Raw genomic sequence first — 5,971 nt, 5'->3', positions numbered from 1 at the left:
GAGGAGAAGCTTGTCTACTTTTCAAGCTTTTCACTTGTGTTTGAGACTAATTTTAGCCAAAGTGTTCAAAGTACAGTGACTGCTTTGAGCTTTTAAGGGATCTTAAGTCCAACGCCTTAACCTCTCGGCCATCCTGGTTGGAAATATCAGTAAATTGTATAATTTGAGATGGTAGTGATGATAAAAAAATGTGCTGAAAGAAATCCTGAACTTTGGTAAAGTCGTGCTTGGATGCAAAGACAGTGATATTTCCCTCAAAGCCAAAGCGGCAACTATCCAACGAGCAGAGAGGCTGGTTAGAAATAATGTAACTTCCTTCCAGAGTCCTTTCATTCCAGAAGGGCTGAAGTTTGAGAAGTTGTTGTTGATATAAGTTTCATCTACATGAGTGTAACCATAAAATACCAAGGTTATCGATACCAGGAGTGGGGGTCGAACCCACGCGGGCATTAGCCCATTGGATCTTAAGTCCAACGCCTTAACCTCTCGGCCATCCTGGTGCTGAATATGTTTTCTTATTCTACAATTCATCAATCCACAGTGAAGACCTACAGACATACAGATAGACAGACATTAAACATTTAATATATAAAACTACTGGCCATCCTGGTGCTGTACAAAGCATTTGTTTGTGTTTTTACACAAAAACTACTCAACTGATTACCATGAAGTTGCATGGAATAGTTGGTTTTACTTTCTTTGACATGGTGAAGTTGGGTCATAGCCTCTGGTGACCTTTCTAGATTCTATTGGACTCGAGGGTAAAGTACATCAGCTCCTTGACTTTTGAAGTTAATGATGAATACCAGGAGTGGGATTTGAACCCACGAGGACTTGAGTCCATTGCATCTTGAATGCAACGCCTTAACCACTCAGCCATCCTGTTGATATTAATAACAATTACATCTTAAAGAAAACAATCAACCATATGGCATATTCATGAGGGTGTGAAATCTGGTGCAGATCCAGATAAAGTTCCAGACCTAGTGGATTTAAAAATGGTTTTAAAAGGCGACAGTCGGCCGAGGTCTGATCTCTACTGAGGGACGTTTTAAGTTACACATGGTGCAGAGCTGCTCTGCACAGAGCTCGTTAATGTAGAAACATCTAATAACAATCGTCTTCTCTGTCCACTCATCTCACACTGTCCTCGTTAACAGCTGATTAGCTTCATTAACCATGTTAGCAGCTCGTTAGCAGAAGACCACACAGGATTTCCCAGCTGCATATAAGATGGTGACGTTTTACTTATGCATGTGAGGGATTGGTCAGCAGAGGAGAAGCTTGTCTACTTTTTCAAGGTTTTCACTTGTGTTTGAGACTAATTTTAGCCCAAATGTTCAAAGTACAGTGACTGCTTTGAGCTTTTGAAGGAGAATACCAGGAGTGGGATTTGAACCCACGAGGACTTGAGTCCATTGCATCTTGAGTGCAACGCCTTAACCACTCGGCCATCCTGGTGATATTAATAACAATTACATCTTAAAGAAAACAATCAACCATAATGGGGAAAGATATTGGTGCAGATCCAGATAAAGTTCCAGACCTAGTGGTTTTAAAAGGCGACAGTTGGCCGAGATCTGATCTCTACTGAGGGACGTTTTAAGTTGAGCTCGTTAATGTAGAAACATCTAATAACAATCGTCTTCTCTGTCCACTCATCTCACACTGTCCTCGTTAACAGCTGATTAGCTTCATTAACCATGTTAGCAGCTCGTTAGCAGAAGACCACACAGGATTTCCCAGCTGCATATAAGATGGTGACGTTTCACTTATGCATGTGAGGGATTGGTCAGCAGAGGAGAAGCTTGTGTTTGTGAAGCTCAGATCTATGATGGAGGTTGTGACTTCAGTGACTGTTTGAAGGAGAATACCAGGAGTGGGATTTGAACCCACGAGGATTTGAATCCATTGCATCTTGAGTGCAACGCCTTAACCACTCGGCCATCCTGGTGATATGAATAACAATTCATGCATCTTGAAGAAAACAATCAGATATGGATATGTGTTGGTTGAGATGCAGACCTAGTGAATTTAAAAGTGGTTTTAACAGGGGACATTTGGCAAAGGTCTGAACTCTACTGAGGGACATCCTAGTTACACAGGAGCTTGTTAATGTCTAATAACAATCTTCTTCTTTCCTCTGTCCTCGTTAAGAGCTGATTAGCTTCATTAACCATGTTAGCAGCTCGTTAGCAGAAGACCACACACAACAGATGGTGTTACTTATGCATGTGAGGAATTGGTCAGCAGAGGAGAAGCTTGTCTACTTTTTCAAGCTTTTCACTTGTGTTTGAGACTAATTTTAGCCAAAGTGTTCAAAGTACAGTGACTGCTTTGAGCTTTTAAGGGATCTTAAGTCCAACGCCTTAACCTCTCGGCCATCCTGGTTGGAAATATCAGTAAATTGTATAATTTGAGATGGTAGTGATGATAAAAAAATGTGCTGAAAGAAATCCTGAACTTTGGTAAAGTCGTGCTTGGATGCAAAGACAGTGATATTTCCCTCAAAGCCAAAGCGGCAACTATCCAACGAGCAGAGAGGCTGGTTAGAAATAATGTAACGTCCTTCCAGAGTCCTTTCATTCCAGAAGGGCTCAGGATTGAGAAGTTGTTGTTGATATAAGTTTCATCTACATGAGTGTAACCATAAAATACCAAGGTTATCAATACCAGGAGTGGGGGTCGAACCCACGCGGGCATTAGCCCATTGGATCTTAAGTCCAACGCCTTAACCTCTCGGCCATCCTGGTACTGAATGTGTTTTCTTACTCTACAATTCATCAATCCACCATGAAGACCTACAGACATACAGATAGACAGACATTAAACATTTAATATATAAAACTACTGACCATCCTGGTGCTGTACAAAGCATTTGTTTGTGTTTTTACACAAAAACTACTCAACAGATTACCATGAAGTTGCATGGAATAGTCGGTTTTACTTTCTTTGACATGGTGAAGTTGGGTCATAGCCTCTGGTGACCTTTCCAGATTCTATTGGACTCGAGGGCAAAGTACATCAGCTCCTTGACTTTTGAAGTTAATGATGAATACCAGGAGTGGGATTTGAACCCACGAGGACTTGAGTCCATTGCATCTTGAGTGCAACGCCTTAACCACTCGGCCATCCTGGTGATATTAATAACAATTACATCTTAAAGAAAACAATCAACCATATGGCATATTCATGAGGGTGTGAAATCTGGTGCAGATCCAGATAAGGTTCCAGACCTAGTGGATTTAAAAGTGGTTTTAAAAGGCGACAGTTGGCCGAGGTCTGATCTCTACTGAGGGACGTTTTAAGTTACACATAGAAACATCTAATAACAATCGTCTTCTCTCCTCTGTCCTCTCATCTCACACTGTCCTCGTTAACAGCTGATTAGCTTCATTAACCATGTTAGCAGCTCGTTAGCAGAAGACCACATATAAGATGGTGACGTTTTATTTATGCATGTGAGGGATTGGTCAGCAGAGGAGAAGCTTGTGTTTGTGAAGCACAGATCTATGATGGAGGTTGTGACTTCAGTGGCTGTTTAAAGGAGAATACCAGGAGTGGGATTTGAACCCACGAGGATTTGAATCCATTGCATCTTGAGTGCAACGCCTTAACCACTCGGCCATCCTGGTGATATCAATAACAATTACATCTTAAAGACAACAATCAACCATATTAAGGGGAAGGATATTTATGAGGGTGTGAAATCTGGTGCAGATCCAGATAAAGTTCCAGACCTAGTGGATTTAAAAGGCGACAGTTGGCCGAGGTCTGATCTCTACTGAGGGACGTTCTAGTTACACATGGTTCAGAGCTGCTCTGCACGAAGCTCATTAATGTACAAACATCTAATATCTTTCCTCGTATCTCCCACTGTCCTCGTTAAGAGCTGCAGGTTGATGTAGACGACGCCATATTAGATGGTGACATGTTACGTATGCATGTGGGGCATTGGTCAGCAGAGGAGAAGCTTCTCTACTTGTGTTTCTGAGGCACAGATCTATGATGGAGGTTGTGACTTGATGACTAAGCACAGTGACTGCTTTGATCTTTTAAAGGAGAATACCAGGAGTGGGATTTGAACCCACGAGGATTTGAATCCATTGCATCTTGAGTGCAACGCCTTAACCACTCGGCCATCCTGGTGATATCAATAACAATTCATGCATCTTGAAGAAAACAATCAGATATGGATATGAGTTGGTGCAGATCCAGATAAAGTTCCAGACCTCGTGAATTTAAAAGGGGACAGTTGTCCGAGGTCTGAACTCTACTGAGGAACATTCTAGTTACACAGGATTCAGAGACGCTCTGCACGGAGCTCGTTAATGTCTAATAACAATCTTCTTCTTTCCTCTGTCCTCGTTAAGAGCTGATGAGCTAGCAGAAGACCACACAGGATTTCCCAGTTGATGTAGACAACATCATATTAGTGTTACTTATGCATGTGAGGGATTGGTCAGCAGCAGAGTAACTTGTCAATTTTTTCGAGTTTTTCACTTGTGTTTGTGACTAATTCTAATTCTCGCCAAAGGTTTCAAAGTACATTGACTGCTCTGACGTTTTAAAGGAGAATACCAGGAGTGGGATTTGAACCCACGAGGATTTGAATCCATTGCATCTTGAGTGCAACGCCTTAACCACTCGGCCATCCTGGTTATATGAATAACAATTCATGCATCTTGAAGAAAACAATCAGCCATATTAAGGGGAACGATATTTATGACGGTGTGAAATCTGGTGCAGATCCAGATAAAGTTCCAGACCTAGTGAATTTAAAAGGGGACAGTTGGCCGAGGTCTGATCTCTACTGAGTTGAGTTACACATGGTGACATTAGTTATGCATGTGAGGGATTGGTCAGCAGAGGAGAAGGTTCTTTACTTTCTCAAGCTTTTCACTTGTGTAACTGAAGTACAGATCTATGATGGAGGGTGTGACTTGATGACTAATTCTAGCTCAAAGTACAGAGTGACTGCTCTGACGTTTGAAAGGAGAATACCAGGAGTGGGATTTGAACCCACGAGGATTTGAATCCATTGCATCTTGAGTGCAACGCCTTAACCACTCGGCCATCCTGGTGATATCAATAACAATTACATCTTACATTTTTGGCGAATCTGAACTCTACTGAGGGACATTCTAGTTACACATGGTTCAGAGCTGCTCTGCACAGAGCTCGTTAATGTAGAAACATCTAATAATCTTTTCTCCTCTGTCCACTCATCTCACACCGTCCTCGTTAACAGCTGATTAGCTTCATTAACCATGTTCGCAGCTCGTTAGCAGAAGACCACACATGATTTACCAGTGGTGGTGTGAACATGTTGCTACAGACAGTACCATATGCTCTTAGATGGTGACATGTAGTTACTTATGCATGTGGAGCTTCAGTTACCACTGGAGGAGCTTTAGTGATTGTGTGTCATGGTGTTTGTTGGAACGTCTTGTAATAAGAAAGTCACAGAAACACACCAAGCAGAATCTTTTATGAGGCTGCAGTCTCTACTTGAGGTGGCACAGCTCCAGCTATTGATGCTCTATTCTCTCTCAGACATAAAAGCTCAGTCCAGAGAGTCTGAGGAGCCGAACATCAAAGCTTTTTGCTTTTCCCCAAATGATTCACAAGATTTGTCATCATCACTCGGCAGAAGTTGAAAAACAACTTTCTGTAGCACACAAAGAAACTTATGTAGACAAGTATTTCTTCTTTGTTGCAACCCTTTTAAGATAATCACTTATTTCTACAGTGCATGTATCTACTGATGATCATCTAGGCTCTGAACTCTTCAATCGCAAAGAGCAAAGAGGAAACAAAGATAATTTAAGAGACGTTAACAAGCTTCACTGCAAAAAAAGTTTGAATAAACATACTGTATAAAATGCATAATACTAGAATGCATCACTACACCAAGGTCCAACATTGCAGAGCTGCAAAATGCAAACAATCATGAAATCATATCTCTAAA

At 41.4% G+C, this 5,971-nt stretch overlaps 10 non-coding genes across 10 annotated transcripts; all 10 read right to left on the bottom strand.

The window, feature by feature from the left end:
• Nucleotides 1-417: 417 nt before the first annotated feature.
• On the bottom strand, nucleotides 418-500 carry trnal-uaa. The gene has a single exon. It is a non-coding gene; the product is annotated as a tRNA-Leu (tRNA).
• Nucleotides 501-803: 303 nt separating this feature from the next.
• On the bottom strand, nucleotides 804-886 carry trnal-caa. Its single transcript has one exon. It is a non-coding gene; the product is annotated as a tRNA-Leu (tRNA).
• A 492-nt stretch (nucleotides 887-1,378) lies between these two features.
• Nucleotides 1,379-1,461, bottom strand: trnal-caa. Its single transcript has one exon. It is a non-coding gene; the product is annotated as a tRNA-Leu (tRNA).
• Nucleotides 1,462-1,871: 410 nt separating this feature from the next.
• Nucleotides 1,872-1,954, bottom strand: trnal-caa. Its single transcript has one exon. It is a non-coding gene; the product is annotated as a tRNA-Leu (tRNA).
• A 716-nt stretch (nucleotides 1,955-2,670) lies between these two features.
• Nucleotides 2,671-2,753, bottom strand: trnal-uaa. The gene has a single exon. It is a non-coding gene; the product is annotated as a tRNA-Leu (tRNA).
• A 303-nt stretch (nucleotides 2,754-3,056) lies between these two features.
• trnal-caa lies at nucleotides 3,057-3,139 on the bottom strand. The gene has a single exon. It is a non-coding gene; the product is annotated as a tRNA-Leu (tRNA).
• Nucleotides 3,140-3,552: 413 nt separating this feature from the next.
• Nucleotides 3,553-3,635, bottom strand: trnal-caa. Its single transcript has one exon. It is a non-coding gene; the product is annotated as a tRNA-Leu (tRNA).
• A 431-nt stretch (nucleotides 3,636-4,066) lies between these two features.
• Nucleotides 4,067-4,149, bottom strand: trnal-caa. Its single transcript has one exon. It is a non-coding gene; the product is annotated as a tRNA-Leu (tRNA).
• A 429-nt stretch (nucleotides 4,150-4,578) lies between these two features.
• On the bottom strand, nucleotides 4,579-4,661 carry trnal-caa. The gene has a single exon. It is a non-coding gene; the product is annotated as a tRNA-Leu (tRNA).
• Nucleotides 4,662-5,001: 340 nt separating this feature from the next.
• Nucleotides 5,002-5,084, bottom strand: trnal-caa. The gene has a single exon. It is a non-coding gene; the product is annotated as a tRNA-Leu (tRNA).
• Nucleotides 5,085-5,971: the final 887 nt, after the last annotated feature.

Source organism: Hippoglossus stenolepis, chromosome 11, assembly GCF_022539355.2.
Source record: "Hippoglossus stenolepis isolate QCI-W04-F060 chromosome 11, HSTE1.2, whole genome shotgun sequence".
NCBI lineage: Eukaryota > Metazoa > Chordata > Actinopteri > Pleuronectiformes > Pleuronectidae > Hippoglossus > Hippoglossus stenolepis.
This window is presented reverse-complemented; position numbering and strand designations above follow the sequence as displayed.